The 22,517-nt window shown below is 39.7% G+C and overlaps 1 long non-coding RNA gene across 1 annotated transcript; it reads right to left on the bottom strand.

Moving 5' to 3' along the window:
• Positions 1-1,961: 1,961 nt before the first annotated feature.
• Positions 1,962-6,454, bottom strand: LOC122709110. The gene is made up of 3 exons (XR_006345413.1): positions 6,284-6,454; positions 6,068-6,166; positions 1,962-2,018 (listed from the first exon to the last, which is right to left on the bottom strand). It is a non-coding gene; the product is annotated as an uncharacterized LOC122709110 (long non-coding RNA).
• Between the last annotated feature and the right edge of the window lie 16,063 nt (positions 6,455-22,517).

Genomic DNA, 22,517 nt, shown 5'->3' with positions numbered 1-22,517 from the left:
GTGGTCCAGTCTATACCCTGAGTCACAGATGATAATAATAATAATAAAGAACCTTGTTTTCAGGAAGCAGAGCTTCTAGAAACAAACAAGGAATAGGGGATGGGGCCAGAAGCAAATCTCAGGCTCCAGTCACAGCTCGAAGTCCCTTTATCTTTCTTTGTTAAAAACTTTTCTCCCTTTCCTCCCTATACAGATCTGTTCGGTCTCCTTGTTTGTGCCAAGTTCTTTTGTACCTACTATTCAATATGAAGAGATCTGAATGGAAAAGGCCTGTGTTGGAGTCACTGTGGAGAAAAACTCAGAGTTTTCTGGGAGCTTCATCATTTACCAGATGTGGTGGTACTGATGTTTTCTTCCTTTAAGTGAAAGTTGCTCAGTCATGTCCAACTCTTTGTGACCCCATGGACTGTAGCCTGCCAGGCTCCTCTGTCCATGGAATTCTCCAGACAAGAATACTGGAGTGGGTTGCCATTCCCTTCTCCAGAGGATCATCCCAACCCAGGGAACAAACCCAGGACTCCTGCATTGCAGGCAGATTCTTTACCGTCTGAACCACCAGGGAGGCCCTAACCAGCTGGTCTACCAGAGAATTCCCATGGTGCTGTTTTAAAACACCATGCATTTCTGGCTCATGTTTCCACTTTGGGTCCTAGAGTATTATTTGACCCAAATCAGCCCTCTCCTGTATGGTTCAACTGGTGATCTCAGCCTTTGGTCACATCCCATCCCCCCAAACCCCATGGGGCAGTGGCAGATGTCTTGGCAACCAGCTGGCTGTGACATTCCTCTGTCCCCCTTCCTCCTCTCCTGCTCTCAGCAGTAAGTCAACATCCACTGGAGCTGTTGCTGCAGGAACCACGCACATAATTTACCCAGGAAAGAAAACATACCTTGGCTCTTAAACTAAAATAAATCTTCTGAACAAGAGAAAGCAAAACATCCTCTGGGCAAATGGGGTCCCTGCTAGTGTGAGATGCATTCTTTTTCATTTTGCTTATCCCCAACAGTTTATTTTAAGGACATCCACAAGTAGGATATCACAGGCACATTAATTTGTATGACAAATATTTCATGGAGCCCTGGGAAACTGAGAAGGCACAGAATGAATCAAACAGAATCCAGACCAGAGCCTCAAGGAGTGAATGTCTCCAAGGGGAGTTATTATACTCATTGTAAAGTAAGACAGAAAGATCCAGCTAGTAAGATGTTGGAATTCAAAGGGCCAGTTTAGGACTTTCAACTGGGAGAGCTGAGGAAGAGGTGGCTGCCTGGATGGTCTAGAAGTCCAGTCAGATTTGTGTGTCAGGTTGGGCAAGATGTCAGAGGGCCTGGTCAGAGGAGCAAGAGGGGGCACCCATGGACTGCAGCATGCCAGGCTTCCCTATCCATCACCAACTCCCAGAGCTTGCTCAAACTCATGTCCATCAAGTCCATCAAGTGATGTCATCCAACCATCTCATCCTCTGTCATCCCTTTCTCCTCCTGCCTTCAACTTTTCCAGCATCAGAGACTTTTCCAATGAGTCAGTTCTTCGAATCAGGTGGCCAAAGTATTGGAGCTTCAGCTTCAGCGTCAGTCTTTCCAATGAATATTCAGGACTGATTTCCTTTAGGACGGACTGGTTTGATCGCCTTGCAGTCCAAGGGATTCTCAAGAGACTTCTCCAACACCACAGTTCAAAAGCATCAATTCTTTGGCACTCAGTTTTCTTTATGGTCCAACTCTCACATCCATACATGACTACTGGAAAAACCATAGCTTTGACTAGACAAAACTTTGTTGGCAAAGTAATGTCTCTGGGTTTTAATATGCTGTCTAGGTTGGTCATAGCTTTTCTTCCAAGGAGCAAGCATCTTTTAATGTCATGGCTGCAGTCACCATCTGCAGTGATTTTGGAGCCCAAGAAAATAATGTCTGTCACTGTTTCCATTGTTTCTCCATCTACTTGCCATGAAGTGATGGGACCGGATGCCATGATCTTAGTTTTTTGAATGTTGAGTTTCAAGCAAAACACAGATCTAAAAGGCAAAAAAAAGGGTCTTCAGCAAAGGTTTCACCTAGTTTTTCCTTGACACATTTAACGGAGTTAGTTTCTATCCTTCCTTCCCAAAAGTTTCTAAAATGTCCCCATACTATATCTGTAAAGAAGTTTAGTGATATTAAAGTTTTTTAAATCACTTGCTCTTTGCTTGGTTTACTGTGTGGTTTTAAGTGCCAGCAGATAAGCAGGTTGCAATAGCTTCTTGCAAAGCGCTCTCTGAGCCACAGGGCCATCAGCTCAGCCACAGGGCAAGAGGAGCAAGGTCCTGGGAGGCTGCCCCTTTGTGAAGGTGGTTCTGTGATCTTCAGGGAGCACTTAGCAGCAGCAGAAAGTAAGAACACCCCAGGCAAGCCCTAAGTCAGAAGTCTTAGAAGTTTTAGGAAAGACAGGAGCCGTAAGAAGTAGGCACCAGGCTTTGAGACAGGCTAAAGGCTGGGGAGAACGTTCCAAAATCAGAAGGTGGTTTTGAAGAAAAGCAAACATCAGGAATTGCAGTTAAGATTTTATATATGTGTCTTTTAAAAAAATGCATGTCCCACCTGAAAAGATTAGTAACCTTGCTTAAAAACACTGTTTATGTTTAATGTATGGAGTATAAGTGCCCATGTGTCCCCATGGGCATTTCTGGCACCAGACTGTCAATATTGGTTCACAGCCCTAATGATACGGGCTATTCAGATTGGACTGGACTCTTAGCAGTATTTGCTCTTCAAATTCCTCTAGTCCAGGGGAGTCTGATTCTTCAGCTCTGTCAGTCGTTAGGCTATGTTTCTCCCATGATCCTCTTCTCTCTTTTCTTTTAAAGGTTTTTTTTTTTTTTGGATGTGGGCTATTTTTAAGTCTTTATTGAATTTATTACAATATGGCTTCTGTTTTGGTTTTTTGGCCCTGAGGTATGTGAGTCTTATCTTCCTGACCAAGGATGGAGCCAGCACCCCCTATATTGGAAGCTGAAATCTTAATCACCAGGCCACCAGGGAAGTCCCAATCCTTTTCTCTTGAGCTTGAGTCTAATTGTCCTTTCTCCACAAAATCAGCCACAGATAATGAGGCAAAATTATCAAGAACTGCTGTTTGTTAAGTGAACTTTGTCCCAAGTTGTATCATTCTTCCTCAAAATATCACAGCACATAAGGCTAGAGGTTACCCCCAGCACCATATGTTCCCTCCTCCTCCCTCTCCTCCTGTGTGATGGACGAGTACTCTATGAGAAACCCCCCATATTTGGAACTTCATTTTGCTATCGTTGTGGCCAAGAATTTCTTCCTAACACTTATACTACTTTTCTCTGCTGTAGTGAACCCCACCAGCTTCTCTTCCTATACTTATATGTGAATGGAGATCCACTGCCTGTGTGATTAAGACACAGTCTGTAAGGCTGGAACCCAGCATCTGAAGGGCCAGTACATCTATCTCCGCTCCAGAGTTAGAGCCCCTACCCCTCATCTAAACCGTTATGGTAAATGGATCGTCATAAAGCGACCAGCTTGAGAGCGTGTGCATGAATTTGCACGAATCCATCACAGTGTTAATGTTGCTGACCAAACATCAAGCTAATAATCAATATAACAGGTTTTATTGTCAACAATATTTGCTTATGGAAATTATTGCATATCTTTAAAAATACCCTCTTTTCTAGATTAACTATCCCAAAGACGTTTTCTGCTTAGAATCAAGTTTCAATTTTTTTAGTTTTGCCTTTCCCCTGCTTTACCTTTAAGTGGTTTCCTATGACCCATAAGGGCTAAGGTGTTTTTTTAAACTTTTTATTTTGTACTGAAGTACAGCTGACTAACAATGTCATGATAGTTTCAGGCGAACAGCAAAGGGACTCAGCCACACACATGTATCCATTCTCCCTCAAAGGGATAAGGTCTAGTTCTCCTGGTCAATACCTTTAGGGGGCTAGCCAAAGTCATTTTCTTGGCTTCCCATTGTGGTGACCATATTTTTCTGACTCTCATATCAGAGAAGAAGGTTAAACAAGGAATTTATGTACCATATTTGTATGTAAGAGGCAGCCAAAGTCAGTCTAGATGCTGTTATATTAGAATTCCTAGGATTTTCTAAGAATTTGTGAGACTTCAGTATCCAATCCTGTAAATGGAAATAGGACTGGCCAGGAAATTTAAGCCATGTTACTCCAACTGTGTTTCTGAATCTAATTGCTATGTTTTGCTATGTTTCATTTTTTTTTCTTTTTTAAAGTATGAAAATATGATAACACACTACAGGTGACTTGGAAAATATAGACCAAAGTTATAGTTTCACTATATATTTCAATTGCTTGTTTTAAGTAGATAAATTAAGATTTTTAGTTGGAGTGTTTCGTTTCAAATCTTATTACCTAAGGCAGAAAGAGGGTTTTCTTTTAATGTACAGTTAAGTAAGGCCTTTGAAAATCACACCAATAATGTTCAATTTCACAAATGTTTAGAAGCAAAACACATTTTCTAAGTAGATTCCATTCTACTTCAATTCTTTCGTTAGAAAATGAAAATAGTCTTAAGATTTAGGAATCCAGTTACCCAGACACACTGGGGTTTACTGAACCTGAATACCACCCAGGAGCTATAATGGAAGCTCCCAGCCTCAGCACTCCATGGATCAATTGGCAAACAGACTTCTTTCAGGAACTCAGGCACCGCTACCCGCTGTTTTCAATTACTTTTTCCTTGATAAATACAGCGGAAGCTACTTGTGTCGTCTCTGTAAACTCCACAAAGTGCAGAAAGAAATCTACAGAAGTCTCCCCACTGTGGGGAGATGGTCAAAGGCATCTGTCATGTCTGTAGGAGAGGGACCTGGGAGGATTTTGAGTGTTAATAAAGACGTCTTAAGAGGGGACCTGCACTTAGGGCCCCTGAGCGTCTTCAAAGTGGTTTCTATTTCGGGCTTTTCACTCTTCTTTATTAGAATCAAGAAAACCTACATCAAGGAACTCTAATGGGAAATTTACGCCTCCTAAAGCTTCTGTACCCTTCAAGAAAGGTAGTTTACTGGATGGTTAAAGGTGTTTCTAGAAGTTGTTTGTTATTCTTATATGTTTGTGTTCATTCGTTTTGATTCCTTATGTCTTAAATAGCATGATCAGGCATTTCTATCATCTCTTCTGAGAAGGGACTGCCAAGTAAGTACAGAGTAAAATAAAAATTAAATTAAAGATAAGATATCGGTATTCTCCTGTATTGTGTTGTTGTTGTTCAGTATCTAAGCTGTGTCACACTCTTTGTGACCCCACACACTGCAGCTGTCCTTCACTGTCTCCTGGAGTTTGCTCAGCTCCTGTCCATTGAGTCCATGATGCTATCTAACCATCGTATCCTCTGCCCCTCTCTTCTTTTGCCTTCAGTCTTTCCCAGCATCGAGGTATTTTCCAAGGAATCAGCTCTTCACATCAGGTGGCCAGAGTGTTGGAGCTTCAGCATCAGTCCTTCCAACAAATATTCAGGATTGATTTCCTTTAGGATTGATTGGTTTGATCTCCTTGCAGTCCAAGGAACTCTCAAGAGTCTTCTGGTTTTTTTTTTGTTTTTTTTTTTTTAAGATTCTGGAAACTTCTATAGAGGATAAATATTCAACCTTGGTTATATAGTATTGGACTTTATTTTAAAACATGTATATTATATATGTCTGAACATATACACATCTGAAAGACAGACTCTTAGAACGCCTGGGGCCCCTCCACTTCTTTCCCACAGACTCTGAAGCCACTGTCCTCTGTTGAGCTGAAGTGAGACCAGTGGCTTCAGCATGCCCCCAGGTGGAGGAGGCCTGACTCAGCACACCCCATGAAGCCGCCTGAGTATACAGACAGCAGAAACAGTGAACTTCCCCATGTAGAACGACAGAACCCTAGGACTGGAAAGATACTTAGAGAACACATAAGGTAATCCTCTTGTTTTTTGTTTTCTTTCTTTTTTTTTTTTAAATAAACCAGGAGCTGAGCTCAGGGAGATGAAGTCATTTGTCCTAGGATATCACCTGATTTTTGATGAGTTAAAGCTTGAGGTCAAACTTCCTTACCTTTAGTATGGAAGCTTTCCACTCACTGCAGGATGTTGCTTGTTCGAATTTAAGAGGAGTATGAGAACCCAAGCCCTGGCTTGGTCACGGAGAGAAATGCTATGAAAGACATAAATGATATGACATGATATCAGCTGTCCTCCCTACCACCAAAATGGTCTCTACATCTCTAGGAACTCCAGGGCTGCCGTAGGGACTGAACAGGGATGAACCAACCTTCTAAAGGCGTCTTATCTCCCTTCTTCCCAAGTCTATCACCACTGATCCCTGGGTTGGGAAGATCCCCTGGAGTAGGAAATGACAACTCGCTCCAGTATTCTTGCCTGAAAAATTCCATGGACAGAGGAGCCTGGTGGGTTACAGTCCATGGGGTCCCAAAGAGCTGGACATGACTGAGTGACTGAGCATATCTAGGAAACAAAATGGATACACAGAGAGGAGAAATAAAATTATCATTGATAAATGGCAATAAATCGAGAGATTGAGACTGATATATATACCCTACTATAATAAAACAGATAACTAATGACAACCTGTTATATAGCACAGGGCACTCTACTCAGCACTCTGCAGTGACCTATATGGGAAAAGAATCTAAAGAAGACTGGATATATGCGTATATATATCCATATACATATATAACTGATTCACTTTGCTGTACAGCAGAATCTAACACAACATTGTAAATCAACTATACTCTGACAAAAATTAATTTTTAAAAATAGCAATAATAATTGTAATCATACTAAGAGTGAAAACAGTATTGGTTATTTAGAATGCATTATGCACTGAGCCAATCGCATGCATTGTCTGATTTTACTTTCGTAATAATTCTGTGAAATGAATCCTTTCATTATTCCAATTTCAGATGAAGAAAATGAGACCCAGGGAGATGAACGTGCCTAAGCATCCACAGCTCAGCAGTGGCAGTCCAGGGAGTTGAATAATGACCATTCAGGTGCAAAATTAACATCTTAATTCTTACACTACGAGATGGACAGAGAGGAGACAGGTGAGAATTTCAGATAGAAGAAATAGTGTGGGACTTCCTTGGTGGTCCAGTGGTTAAGACTTCGCCTTCCAGTGCAGGGGTTAGGAAGCCAAGATCTCACATGCCTCACAGCCAAAAACCAAAACATGAAACAGAAGCAAAGTTGTAACAAATTCAATAAAGCCTTAAGAAAAAAAAAAAGCACATGCAGAGACAAACAGGATACCAGAGCAAATCCTGTTTGAGGAGCTATGAGTACTCCACGAACCCACAGCTGTTGTTTTTGTTTACTCACTAAGTTGTGTTCCACTCTTTTGTGGCCCCATGGACTGTAGCCCGCCAGTCTCCTCTGTTCATGGGATTTCCCAGGCAAGAATACTGGAGTGGGTTGCCATTTCTTCCTCCAGGGCATCTTCCTCATTTTGGCAGTTGAATTCTTTACCACTGAGCCACCAGGGAAGCCCTACAGCTCAGCGTAAATCCAGGTGAATTAACTGTGGGACACAGGACCAGCAAGAAGGATGGGGTCACATCACAAGGACTTGAACAGAAAACCAGCTTGGGAGTTTTACAATAGATTTGACCTTGGGCAGTAGAATTGGGATGAAGAGAAAAGGACCAAGTCAAACACTGCGGAAATAAAAAACAAATAAAACCTAGTGGTTTCCTGTTTCTCCATCTCCATTGTATTCCCAAGTAATATGATAAAGTTAATCTATCCCTTGTACACATTGAACGTGTATCTTATAAAAGATACCACAGTAAAAATGATCAAAAGGGACAAATGAATTTACTCATAAAACAGAAATAGACTCACAGACATAAAGAACAAACTTAGGGTTACCATAGGGGATATGGGGGATAAATTAGGAGTTTGGAATTAACAGATACACACTATTATATATAAAATAGCTAAACAACAAGGATCTACTGTATAGCACAGGGAACTATAGTCAATGTTTTGTAATAATCTATAAAAGGAAAGAATCTTAAAAAGAATATATACATGTATAACTGAATCACTTTACATCTGAAACTAACACATTACAAATGAACTATACTTCAATTTTAAAATGCTTAAAATGTTTTAAAAAAAAATCAATAAAGATATATGACTAACTATAGGGGCTTCCTAGGTAGTTCAGTGCTAAAAAGTCCTGCTGCAAGAGACACAGGAGACCCGAGTTCCGTCCCTGGGTCAGGAAGATCCCCTGGAGTAGGAAATGGCAACTCACTCCAGTATTCTTGCCTGGAAAACGCCCATGAACTGAGGAGCCTGCTACAGTCCATGGGGGTCACAAAGAATCAGACTCGGCTGAGTGACTCAGCACAGGCATGCAAAGGAAACACGGAGAAATAATTTCTCAGTTTGTTTCTCAGTTTTGAACTTAGTCATATTATTCTACTTCAAATTTAACAAATCTTATTATGTGCTGTTCAATTAAAGTCATGTTTCACTTTAACATTGATTAGATTATGGGGGAGGAATTGTCTAAATAGAAAAACCAATGAGGCAGAGACAGTTAATAAGCTTCTAAGCCTTGGAGCAAAGATATTGTACCATCCAAGAGATGCTTCATTCCAACAGGGAGATGGCATTTCCCATATTTTTCTTGATTACTTTTTTTTGCAAGATGAACATGAGCAATTGAAAGGGAAGTTGAAATTTGCATATTGAGGGCTGTTTATTATTTATGAGATGGAAATCAAACTCCTATATAACCGCACTCATTGAGTCTCACATAAAGCTTCTCCCATCTTATTCCAAGGACACTACTTCTGTAACAAGTGAATTTCAGTCCCAAGCACATTCAAGTCTGAAATCCGAGTTTATTATCCAGGACTAGATGGCTTTACTCTAACCTACACCTCCCTCCTCCAAGCAGAATGTTCCATAAACCTCTTCCAGGAAGCAGGCACTTCTGAGAGCTGGCCCCGCCTACCGTCTATTTCTGCACACACAATACAGACCCCATCGTCAGCGTCCACCACCCCCTTGGCTTGGGTCCACCCCTTGGCTTGTGCCTGCCTCGTTTTGCAATTCTCCTCTGTTTTTCAATTCTCTCTGCCACTCTCCCTGTGGGAACTCACCCCTCAGCACCCTCGAGGGACAAACCCAAGAGCGTTCCTCTGCCCTGTCTGGAGCTCAGCAGGCATCCTCGCTGCGCTCACTGGGCTCAGGGCAGGATTCGGGCTCGGCCATCCGATGTGTGCCTGTCTACCCCACGTCGACCTGAGCTTGTTGATCGTCATGTCCCCAGTGTCTAGAAGGCGGCTCAGAAGACAATCAATGCTCAGTTAAGTACTTGTTAAAGGAGAAAAGCTGGTGTGCTATGTTGTTAACAATAACAACAAAAATTTACACTTAAAAATAATTCCATTAATCACATAGTTAGGTAGTTAGTAACACTAAGTAATGAGAAATTCAACACAATGTATACTTATTTCACCTACAAAAAATAATTTTAAAATTAAAACAAATAAATAAACAATTAAAATAATTACATCTATTCACCTTTTCCCCATGGTGTCTGTTTTGGTGTTATGAATAGAAATTCATTAATAACTCCAAATTTATGGAGTTATTTTCACCAATGCATATGTCTATTTGGAAATATTTATAGAATACATATTGCATTGGCCAAAAAGTTCGTTCGAGTTTTTGCATCTTTAAGGAACCAAGGCTGGAGATTTAGGTGCCTTATCTCTTTATGCACACAAAGGCTATTTTTATGTTTAATTTTACATTTAAAATTTCAATCCATCTGGAATTCACATTACCATTTGATTGAAGTTCTTTTCAAGTTCATGGCTTCCTGGTTCTAAAACCCATTGGAACTGCATAGAAGAATCTGCATATATATACATCTCTTTGTATGTAGATGTGTGTGTTTGTGGTGTGTGTATGTGTGTATGTGAAAGAAAGAAAAGTTTCAATCTGTCATCAGATGATTTAAGTGGTTCATGAACTGAAAATTATTAGAAATCATTAGTGTAAGTGGTAATTTTATTTTAAATGAAATGCCAGTTTTCCTAACACTATGCATTAAAAACCCATCCTTTCCCCAGTAATGTAAAATGTTAACTTTATCAAGTTATAACCAACCTAGACAGCATATTAAAAAGCAGAGACATTACTTTGACAACAAAGGTCCATCTAGTCAAAACTATGGTTCCTCCAATAGACACGTATGGGTGTGAGAGTTGGACTATAAAGAAAGCTGAGCGCAGAATTGATGCTTTTGAACTGTCGTGTTGGAGAACACTCTTGAGAGTCCCTTGGACTGCAACCAATCCATTCTAAAGGAAATCAGTACTGAATATTCATTTGAAGGACTGATGCTGAAGCTGAAACTCCAATACTTTGGCCACCTGATGCGAAGAACTGACTCATTTGAAAAGACCCTGATGCTGGAAAAGATTGAAAGGAGGAAGAGAAGGGGATGACAGAGGATGAGATGATTGGATGGCATCATCGACTCAATGGACAAGAGTTTGAGTGAATTCCAGGAGTTGGTGATGGACAGAGAGGCCTGGCATGCTGCAGTCCATGGGGTCACAAAGAGTTAGACACAACTGAGTGACTGAACTGAACTTTATCAACAGCTAGGGCTCTGATATTAGAAAGACCTAGATTGTGATTTGAATCACAATTCAACTATCTGTGATTTCAAACAAGTTACTTAACCTCTCTAAGTCCATAACCACATCAATAAAATGGTATACTATAGTAGTATCTCATAATCAGGTTTTAGAATTAAATTAGGTAATATAAGCAGAGGACATAGCAATAATCTTGGTTCGAAGTAAGCCTTTAATAAATGTTTAAATGTTGGCACTTATTAATACAATTCTCACGCATGGCTCTAGTTTTGAATTCTCTATATCATCCATTGATATAGATAAATTTGCCTATTACTCCAAGGTATGAATATTTTAAGATCTTGGTTAAATAGCTAAATTGCTTTCAAGGAAGTCTGTCCATCCTCATCCCCGCAGACAATTTAGCAGAGTGTCACATTTCACCTAGTATTATTATGTCAAAGAATCTTTGCTTACTTGAGGCATGAAAGGTATTATGTCACATAAGTTTTAATGATGTGTTTCTTTGGTTGTTAATGAGCTTTCTGTATTCCCCCACATGTACTGACAATGTGTATTTGCTCTATAGTGAACACAGGTGACCATTCTCCCATCATCAGGACAGCAGTGCTGGACTCGTGGCCACATAGCTCACACTGCAATTCCCACCTCCCTTGCTGACTGTACCCATGTACCTAAATTCTCACTCATATAATATGCACAACTCTCACCTCACCCACAGAGGGCGGGATGTTCTTCTCTTCCCGCTAAACATATATCCACAACTCGCCCCACCATGCAGACAGGGAAATTCCTCATGATGGAATGGAACGGCAATCTGGAAGTAACTTAGATCTTAGAGCAGAGTTGTCTCGGCCTGCTGGACCACTAACTTTAGGATTGTTATTCAAGAAAGACTTTTATTGTCTTTGAAAAAAAATGTGAAAGTGTTAGTTGTTCAGTTGTATCTGACTGTTTGCGACCCCACAGGCCCCACTGAGCCTGCCAGGCTCCTCTGTTTATTCAACTTGCTGTATTTTTAGATCTTTGTATTAATTATACATAGGGCTTCCCTGGTGGCTCAGATGGTAAAGAATCTGCTTGTAATGCAGGAGACTCTGGTTTGATCCCTGGGTTGGGAAGATCCCCTGAAGAAGGGAATGGCAACCCACTCCAGTATTGTTGCCTGGAGAATTCCATGGACAGAGCAGCCTGGCAGGCTACAGTCCATAGAGTCGCAAAGTCAGACACGACTGAGTGACTAACACTTTCACTTATTAATAATACATATTATTTGTTCACTTACCTATTGGAATATTAACACTTTTTTATTGATTCATGGGGCTTCTTTGCTCTATTCAAAGCAAACATTTTTATGTAGTCATTTCATTATGCTGTTTCTGTGTGTGATATCTTCTTTGTATTAGCTAAATAAGAAACACTCCCTATACCACAGACATTATATGTCCTCATTTTTATGTGATTTTTAAATTTCTCATTTAACTCATTGATCTAGCCAATGTTATTTCAAATAATGAATGGATAGTAAAATATATCAAAATCATTTTTCCAAATAATTCATTTTTTCTTACTTCTTAGGACCATTTATAAAACAATTTCTCCTTTTCCTGATGATTAGTGATACTACCATCATCATATTCTATATACTAGTTCTACATTCGAAGATGTGTTTCCAGATTTTATATTTTGATCCAGTCATCAGTCTAGTCTAGCATCAATCTGATATTGTTTTAATAATTGTGGTCTTAAATTTGAGATGTTTCTTTTTATTAATGTGGCAAGGTGAGGGACAGCAGTTGCCACAATGTTGGGAAATTGAAGGAACAGACTTTCTGGGGGAAGCAGACAAGCCAAGGATCAGTGGGACATACCACACGGTTCCAGTAATCTCAGCGTCCCAAAGAGGTGCTATAGCCCAGGGCATCATTGGACACACAGCGAGATTTGATCTGAAAGGGGTCCTGCCTCCTCATTCTTTACCAGTTTAGAATGCTAGCAAGGCATCTGCTTTACATATGAATGTGCAGGTTTACTTCTCTACCTTTATATCAAAAGGAAAAGAAAAATCATGTAACATAGAATCAACTTCATGTAGACTTCCCTGGCAGTCTAGAGGTTAAGACTCTACGCTTCCACTGCAGGGCTACAGGTTCACGCCCTGTTCACGGAAGTTCCCCATGCTGTATGATGTGGCCAAAAAAAAAAAAGGAAGAATCAACTTAATGTATCTTTTAAAGTGAAAGTGAAGTCGTGTCCAACTCTTTTCGACCCCATGGACTGTAGCCTACCAGGCTCCTCCGTCCATGGGATTTTCCAGGCGAGAGTACTGGAGTGGGCTTTCATTTCCTTCTCCAGGGGATCTTCCCAATCCAGGGATCAAATCTGGGTCTCCTGCATAGTAGGCAGATGCTTTACCATCTGAGCGGGGTCAGGAAAGTTCCAATGTATCTGTTAAACAAGCAGTAATAAATTTAAACTTTCTTTTATTTAAATAAAATTCTTTAATAAACTAATGGATAGCTTCTGGACACAAAGAATATTTATAACAATATCCAGTCTCATATTCACCTGCTAAAATACATAAAAAATAAAAGTAGAAGTTTGAGCATCCCAGTTCGAATTAGAAACAAAACAGTGCTACTCCTCTTCACCATTATTCTCTAATGCTGTTCTGTAATTTTGAGCCAGCGCAATAAAACATGGCATAGAAATAAGATCTATTAGACTGCCAGTGCTAAAAGTAACATCAATATTTTCAGACTCTACTCAGCATGTTCCAAATGTAAAACTGTTTGTTTAAAGTCTATCAGAAAAGGTAAGCAGGTAAACATAGGTAGGTGATTTTGGAAAAAGACAGAAAACATGAGAAAGCAGCAGAAGTATCCACGAATGATAGCCGAAAGTTCAGGTTATCTGACTGAGCCTTCCAGGACTGGAGACACCTCTCCCACAGACAGAGAGGCTAATTTTTTTCTCATTACTAATTTCTCTGATCATTCAATTTTATTGGTTTAAAGTCTGCAGTGCATAGGGTCGCACACAGTCAGACATGACTGAAGCAACTTGGCACATATGTAGTTCCAGAAGAATAGAACCTTAAGGATGAGTCCTCTGGGTTAATGGAATTAATTCTGGGTTCTGTGCAATTCATTTCCTGATCTGATTTAAAGTTCTTATTGACCCTGTTTCCAATGTGAAGAGGACAGTGGTGGCCATGGCATGGAGTGACAAAACACTTCTGTACATTATTGGCTGTTAGACTGGCCATCAAGTGCCTGGAAAAGATAAGGCTCTGAGCGCCAAGTACTTGCTGCCAGAGAGCACCGTGGTGAAAACAGGAGGGTGACGGGCTGCTTGGTCGGACCAGAGTATTGTGCAGAACTTAGGGAAAGAAAATAATGATGTCAGGGCTTTAACTTTGTACTCTAAGGACTCTGTGGGGACCCTGCACCTTTCATGAGTGCCCTAAAGGAAGCGCTTCTCCTGTAGCCACTGGTCTATCATTTCTGAAAACCAAACCTGAAGACTAATCTATCAGGTGACTTAATTACAACTCACATTCATTCCTAATCTAGCAGGATCTCTTATTTCCCAGTAAGAGTACTGCTTGGGAAGATGTGGTATACTGAATATTGGTTTGGGATAATATGGACAATTTCATGCACCTGGAGACCTTGGATCTAGTGCCATGCTGAGCTATTTTGAAGCTTAAAGCAAAAGGATGAAGTCATTTATATTGATTCTGTCTTTATTAAAATTTTTGATATTTTGTTCATCATAGATATTTTGCATCAGCTTAGGTATTTTAAATATCACATTAAAAAGTTCTTTATTTTTATTATTGAATTGTTGGTGCCCTCTTAAAGTCTGCACCCAAAGCAGGTGCTACCCTCTGGTCTCCATCCTTCTTGAACCTCTAAAATCTGCCAAGTCTTCTTGACGAGGAAAAGTAGGAGGTTATGATTACCCTTTTAAAGAGGCTAGGCTCTCTTTCCCAGAGGAATCCATAAGGACCTTCCTTGAGACAGCTGCCTTGAAGACAGGAGTGGTAAGCTTCTAAGGACGACCCCACCACCTTTCACTGCTTCTAGACGTATGTGTGCTTAGTCGCTCAGTGGTGTCTGACTCTCTGCGACCCCATTGACTGTAGCCCGCCAGGCTTCTCTGTCCATGGAATTCTCCAGGGAGGAACACTGGAGTGGGTTCCCATGCTCTCCTCCAGGGGACCTTCCCTACCCAGGGATCGAACTCAGGTCTCCCACATTGCAGGCAGATTCTTTACCATCTGAGCCCCCAGGGCAGCCCCTCTAAACCTATAGCCAGACTCAAACCGAACTCTAATTGACCTACCTGGTGAAGACGTCCTAGCTGGCGTCATTTCAATTGGAGTGGCTTCTGTGTTGATTAGCCAATGTTCGTCAGTCATTAAGTATTCAGGCTTTTACCTCAAATATATATAATTAATGTTATATTAATATGTTGAAATATTCAACATCCTGTTTTTAAAAATCTACTTGATATATCAATATGATGAATTGTGTTTCTATTTTATTTTGTGTATTTCTATTTTATTTTATTTCTACAGTAATTGTGTTTCTCTGTTAATTTGTGGCAGTTTTAGTTCCAGATGGATAGATAGATGGGGGGGTGGGGTGGGGAATTGGTTTTATTTTTTGTGTTTTTATGCAGTTCACCTCAGATGACTTATAATAACTTCTTCAACATCAACTATAGTTTTTCCAGTTTGGAAATATACCTATAAAACTGTCTGGGCCTGGTTATCATAGAAAAAACATGGAAATAGAGAGCAGTATCCAAAGAAAAAGTAAAAATTCCACATCTGGAGACAGCACTTGTGAAAATTGTGTTGTATACTTTACAAAACCTAAGATTACAAAGCATGGGTTATTTTGGATCAGCTATTTTCCTCAACTCCCACATTAGAGAATCAAATGTGATTCTCACATTAGAGAATCAAAAGAATTATCACCTATTTGAAGGTGGTAAAATGCTTTAAAGATACAGGGGCATATTATCTGGGCTGTGCAGGTAATCAACCAGAGAAGTGAAAACAGATGGATCAATGGTGAGACTGAAGGGACAATTTCTAACATGATTTTTCCCCCTTCTGTCAAAATTTTACTTTTAGGATGTGTATCTATTTCTTCTCAAATAACAAAAAGTTATACACATTTTTAAGAAGCCAAGAAAGATTTGAATATCCCTTTAAAAAGGCATAAGTCAGAGATTAACAAAATGATTGATAATAAAATATTAATGGAACAATATACTGTAATAAAAGTTATGTGAATGTGGTCAAAAAAAAAAAAAGAATGTCATCAAAACACTGAAGGTATATTTAACGAGAATTTTATTAATTGCATTAAGTATTCAACGTTGATTGAAAAGTCAAACATGTATTTTAAGGGATGATCAGAGAATATCAGAGGAAACTGATTTTTACGCAGACTTGTTTTTCTACCAGTATATGGAAGAAATGCAGTCTAGATAAGAATTTTAGAAGGATGCTGCCTCTTCTTTAGGGGAAGTAGGAAGCTGTAAAATCACAGGGGAATCAGATCTAAAATGGAGAATCTCTATAAACCAGTCAGTCTTAAAGGAAACCAACCTTGAATACACTTTGGAAGGATTGGTGCTGAAGTTGAAGCTCTGATACTTTGGCCACCTGATGTGAAGAGCCGACTCATTGGAAAAGACCCTGACGCTGGGAAGGACTGAAGGAAGATAGGAGGAAAAGGGGATGACAGAGGATGAGATAGTTGGATGGCATCACCGACTCAATGGACATGAGTTTGAGCAAGCTCTAGGAGATGGTGAAGGACAGGGAAGCCTGGCGTGCTGCAGTACATGGGGTTGCAAAAAGTTGGACAGAACCAAGTGACTGAACAAGAACAACAAATGCCGTCTGCAGCAACGTGGATCAACCTAGAGACTGTCATACTGGGTGATGTCAGTCAGAGACAGACATATTATATGACACTGCTTTATGTAGAATCTAAAGGAGTGATGCAAATGAACTTATCTACAAATAGAGTTCCAGATGTAGAAAGCAAACTTATGGTTACCAGGAGTAAGGGCCAGGGAAGGCATAAATTGGGAAATTGGGATTGACATCCACATATATAAAATAGATAGCTACTGTATAGCACAGGAAACTCTATTCAATACTCTTTAATGGCCTATATGGGAAAAGAATTTTTAAAAGAGTGGATATATGAATATATATAACAAATTCACTTTGCTCTACACATGAAACAACCACAACATTGTTAATCAACTATACTCCAATAAAATGTTGAAAAAAGTGAAAAAAAATATGAAGAAAAGTCTGGGTATGAAGATTTTGAACTTCAGCATTCCACATTTTGCATTAGTATGTGCCACTTTAGAAGGTATCCCAGGAGAAAGTCCATGTGAATAAATGCTCTTTGTACTTTATTTACAAATTCATTCATCTTATTTTTAGTAACACCACATCTAATTATAAAAGCCAAAGTATAATTGTAGCAAATGTGAAATACAACTGTTCAGAAAATAGTAAAATTCCCCATAAACCCACATCTGGAGCCAGAACATAGTAGCATTTTATTGCATATTTTAGCAACACTTCCCAGGGGGTGCTAGTGGTAAAGAACCCACCTGCCAATGCAGGAGACACAAGAGACGCAGCTTCCATCCCCGCGTAGGGAAGATGCCCTGGAGAAGGGAGTGGCAGCCCACTCCAGTACTCTTGCTGGAAAATTCCATAGGCCGAGGAGCCTGGTGGGCTAGTCCATGGGGCCCCAAAGAGTAGACCATGAATGAGCACAACAAGGTCACGGAGTATATATTATTTTGAATCACCCTTGTTCACATTGTAGCACATTTAAGACACACTGTGAATGTCTTTCCAACGTTCCCAATCGCTTTTCTGCATTATCATCTGTCAGTGCTGCCTAGTCATCCATTGCTGGATATGCCATGATTCCTTTAGCGAAGTCCCTGTTTCGGCTGTTGTTTGTTTTTACGTCAGGCTCTTGAGATTCATGGCTTGAATTTGCATACCCAACTACTGGTGCATTCTTGACTAACTCGCCTAACCTTGAAAACTAAGTGTTCTCTTGTCAATGGAAGTTGTACAGAGTACCTCATGACATTTTTTACAAGGCTCAAATGAGATGATGTTTATAAAATTCTTAGCATAACACTTGGGCACATGGTAAGTCCTGAATGAATGATTTGTTTGTTTAGTCGCTTAGTCCTGTCCAACTCTTTGTGACCCCATGGACTGTAGCCCACCAGGCTCTTCTGTCCATGGGATTCTCCAGGCAAGAATACTGGAGTGGGTTGCCATTTCCTTCTCCAGGAATCGACGGTAGCTAATTTTATTCAATATATTGGCATGAACATACATGTAGATAAATTTTTGTGTGCATTTACAATGTCCTGATTAAAATAAAATTTTAGAGACAAAGTAGCTGAATCAAAGGTATATGCATAAAATTGTGTTAGGTATTTCTAAGCTTTCATCAAGGGATATTAACAATATAGCAAAGATACTTTTGCCTGAGGTATGTGAGATAGCTTTTACTCCCTTTCTTTACCAACTTTGGATAAGTTAGAGCTTCTTAAAATTGGCTATTTATACAGGCAAATACAGAATTTTGTTTTAATTTTCATTTCTTTAATTACTATGAGATTTAACATTTTCATATTTCATAAAATATCACTTATTATTGCTTCTTTGAGGAATTGGTTTGTATTTTGCTCATTTTCCCAATGGACTTGTCAGAACATTTAAAAAAAACTGCAAAATTCTTGCATAGTCAAATACTAATACTTTTATGGCTTCACCTTTAATCTATATACAGTTTATTGGGTGTTTGGTGTAGGTCAACTTTATGTTTCTAAGTTGTCTGTTGTACCAGGGCCTCTTGCCGTGTGGATAAGGGTACACAAGCAAGTCTGGGCAATCAAGATTTTCAATTCAAGTTTAAAAGTGTAGGAAGTAGTAGAATTAAATTAGTTTACAGAATTTATCAAACGCACAAAAGATGAGTATATTTTAAGCCCAGGCTTAACTGAAACCACAGGGGCAAATTTTTTTCCATCATTTGGAGACTGTTTTCTCAAAATACTGAAATCCAGGAAACTCAGACATATGAAGAAGTCCTGGGTTTTAGCCTTTCAAGTGAGAAAATATATATATATAAAACATAATGCTGCTCCACTTGTTTTTTAATTTCAGTATCAATAGCTTCATCTTAAACTTATCCTATTTCTTGTCAGCTACAAAATCGTGACATAAAATCAGTTTCTACTGGTGAGAATATGGTTGTGGGTGAACCATAAAGTAACTTTGAGTATGTGGTACATTATATTCTTATGACCACAGGATCCCTGGTTCTCTTGCTAATTAAAAGAGTAGAATATAAGGCTTCCCTGGCGGTCCAGTGGTTAAGAAATCTGCCTGCCAATGCAGGGGACATGGGTTTGTCCTGATCCAAGAAGATTCCACATGCACAGGGCAACTAAGTCCATGCGCCACCACTACTGAGCCTGCATGCCTAGAGCCCGTGCTCTGCAACAAGAGAAGCCAATGCAGTGAGAAGCCTGTGTACCCTAACTAGAAAAAGCCCACATACAGCAATGGAGACTCAATACAGCCAAAAATTTTAAAAAAGAGTAGAATACATAAATGTATTTTATAAATATGACTATGTATGTGTGTATTTTTTCCAAATATTAAGGATCCTTAATGAAACACCCTTAATTTACAAAGGAAGAAATTGAGGCTAGGGCTACAGTCTCTAAATATTTTTTATTTCACAATCTTAATAAAAATGGGTATGTATATATATATTTCTGAATCATATTCATGTTCTACTTATTAAAGTTAATGTATTTTGTAAAACACAGCACACATACTAAACTTTTAAATGATGCAATGGAATTGGATCTAACTAGAGATACTGATATTGTTCTTCCTCACCCCAAAACAACATCCCAAGGACATATAAATAACCCCACTTTGAAATAACCAACTTAAGAATTTAACTGACTTGTCCACAGTCGTGTGAGGTGGAAGAGAACTATAATTGTGGTTTTCTAACTCCAAGTTGCATTTATTGCTACTACATTGACCTTTTCCTTCCAAATATATCCTCAAGTTAGAATTGGGCCAGGATTGACCAGGTTAATAGCTTCCACTCTTATAAACTCTATACTTAGAAATATCTTATTTCCACAAATAACTGAACTTTAGATTTCAGGCTAATATTAAAGGTACACTGGTGCTAACTTAAAATTCCCCCAAATTGACTTTAAGGTTATGTCAAAGGGAAAGTTTCAGATTATTAATTTCCTGCCAGTCTTGTCCAATGTTGGCTTAAACCTGCAGTTTATTCTTAGAAAGCACTTCCCTCCCCAACACAAGGCACTAAAGCAACTTTTAAAATTCTAAAATTATAACACAGAGACATTTCTTTCAGAACGTAACTTTGTCTTCTTGTCCTTGAAAAAAGAAAAAAGATGTATTTTCCTAATCCAGATCCCCCTACAGTTGCAAATAACTTTACCATCTCATAAGGTGAACTTTTGAGATTTGTCTTGCTTGATACGACCAGAATTCTCCTAAACTGAATGTTCTAAAATGGAAGCATTTATACTTGAGAATGAGCTAAGGGGGAAAAAAAAGCGGCAAGGTGTAAGTGCATGGACCATGATTATCTTGACATTCGGATGAGCGTAATTGAATGTTTTCATTAGAACTCCAGGCAGTGTGTTCTCGTCCTTCTAGCTCAGGATTTCTCAAACCAGGCGTGCAGTTGTAGTCTTAGGGCTCTGAGCTCTCTTTAGGGCTTTTGTGTGTATGTGTATTTGTTGGTGCTTGTACATGCTTTCACAGCATGGTAATCAGAACCATATTTGTGAGCTCTGCATATTCTGGACCTTCTGAACAGTCATCTTAAACTTAAATATCACCACCTTCCCAGGTGGTTCAATGATAAAGAAATCCCTGGCCAATGCAAGAGACATGGGTTTAACCCCTGGGTCAGGAAGATCCCTGGAGAAGGAAATGCAACCCACTCCAGGATCCTTGCTGGGATAATCCCAGGGACAGAGGAGCCTAGTGGGCTATAGTCCACAGGATCACAAAGAGTCTGACATGACTGAGTGATTTAGCATGAATGCACACATACATGTGCAACATTAGTGCCTGGATTTGCCTTTGGATTTATGACTGCAGCTAAGAATATAAAAATGTGTGTGTGTGTGTGTAACTGAGCCATTTCGCTATACAGGAGAAATTAAACACAACGTTGTAAATCAATTACACTCCAATAAATGTTTTTTTAAAAAATAGCAGACTTATCACAGTCACTTGAAGCCACCTCAGAAGAAGGAAAGAGCCCTGTCCCTTTAGTATCCATGTATGATACCAGGGTGGGGCTTCCCTGGTGGCTCAGTGGTAAAGACTCCACTTGCCAATGCAGGAGATGTGGGTTCGATCCCTGGATCATGAAGATCGCCTAGAGAAGGGAATGGCTACTCACTCTGGAATTCTTGCCTGGGAAATCCCAGGGACACAGGAGCCTGGTGGGCTACAGTCCATGGGGTCGAAAAAGAGTTGGCAATGATTTAGCAACTAAAGGACGGTGATACTGGGTAGGGCTCTAACCTGCTTGGGTCATTTTCCATCCATAGGGCCAGAAAGTTGAGTACTAGGTTCGAAATCCAGATCACATGGCCTCTCCTTTGAAGGCTGAGTCATTCAGCTTTGCTGCTTATCCTTGTGCAGGAGGTGGGCAAGGAGAGTTATGTAAAAGAAGGGATACTAGGAAGAAAAGAATCAGCCAGTGGTCTGTACCACAGGCAAAGGAAACCAGAGCAGACAAATCAGAAGTGATGCATTTGAGCTAAATGAATGCCAGATGGTATTGCAGCATGGTATATAATTAAAGGTTTAGCCGTAGTCTGAATAAAAAGAAGTGGTGGTAAAACTATGATCTCATGGCACATGATAGCATGCCAGCTTTAAAAAACAACGCCTTTACAGCATCAGTACCATAATATAATCAGACTGCTAATGTGACTTTTAGTAGTTCCACTAAAACTCTATCAGCACCACATTAAATTAATGTTTGCTCAATTTACTTGTTGATTTGTTGGTTTTTACTGGATCTTTCTGTATTTAATCAGTAAACATTTTGATTTATTAATGTATTTGTTACATAACTACATGGCTGCCCACCCCAGTATTCTTGCCTGGAGAATCCCATGGACAGAGGAGCCTGGTAGGCTACAGTCCATAGAGTTGCAATGAGTCAGACACAACAGAGTGACTAACAATTTCACTTTCTTTCATAAGCAATTGCATACCTGGTTTATGGCTTATGTATTTTGCCAACATTATAGTAAAAACAATGTTAACCAATACTATGCTTGACTATTCTTTCTATATAAGAGAATCCATACAATATTCAGTTTCAAGAAGCCTTGCTAACTTATCCATTTCATCTGAGATCCACTCTCTTTTTCGAGGCCAAACACTATAATTCCCTCAGTCTTCTTTCATATGATCAGATTTCTGAGTTCCTTTGGACTCGGGATTCCCAAACTGGGGGCGGTGCTCTTTGGAGGTATATTAGAATCATCCAAGGGGCCTTGTCCAGCCCTGAAGATGCCCCTAGCATTCTGAAATGGCCTTTTAGGAGGAACATTCTCCAAAAGGATGTTGAGAACCACTGCCACGGTAATCTGCATTCACAATGAACTATCTGATGTGCCTCAAGAGTACCAGGGTGGAAAGCAGGGCAAGTATCATGGCTTTTGAATGCCAACCCCTTTACATAC

The sequence above is a fragment of the Cervus elaphus genome, chromosome 15, assembly GCF_910594005.1.
Source record: "Cervus elaphus chromosome 15, mCerEla1.1, whole genome shotgun sequence".
NCBI lineage: Eukaryota > Metazoa > Chordata > Mammalia > Artiodactyla > Cervidae > Cervus > Cervus elaphus.
This window is presented reverse-complemented; position numbering and strand designations above follow the sequence as displayed.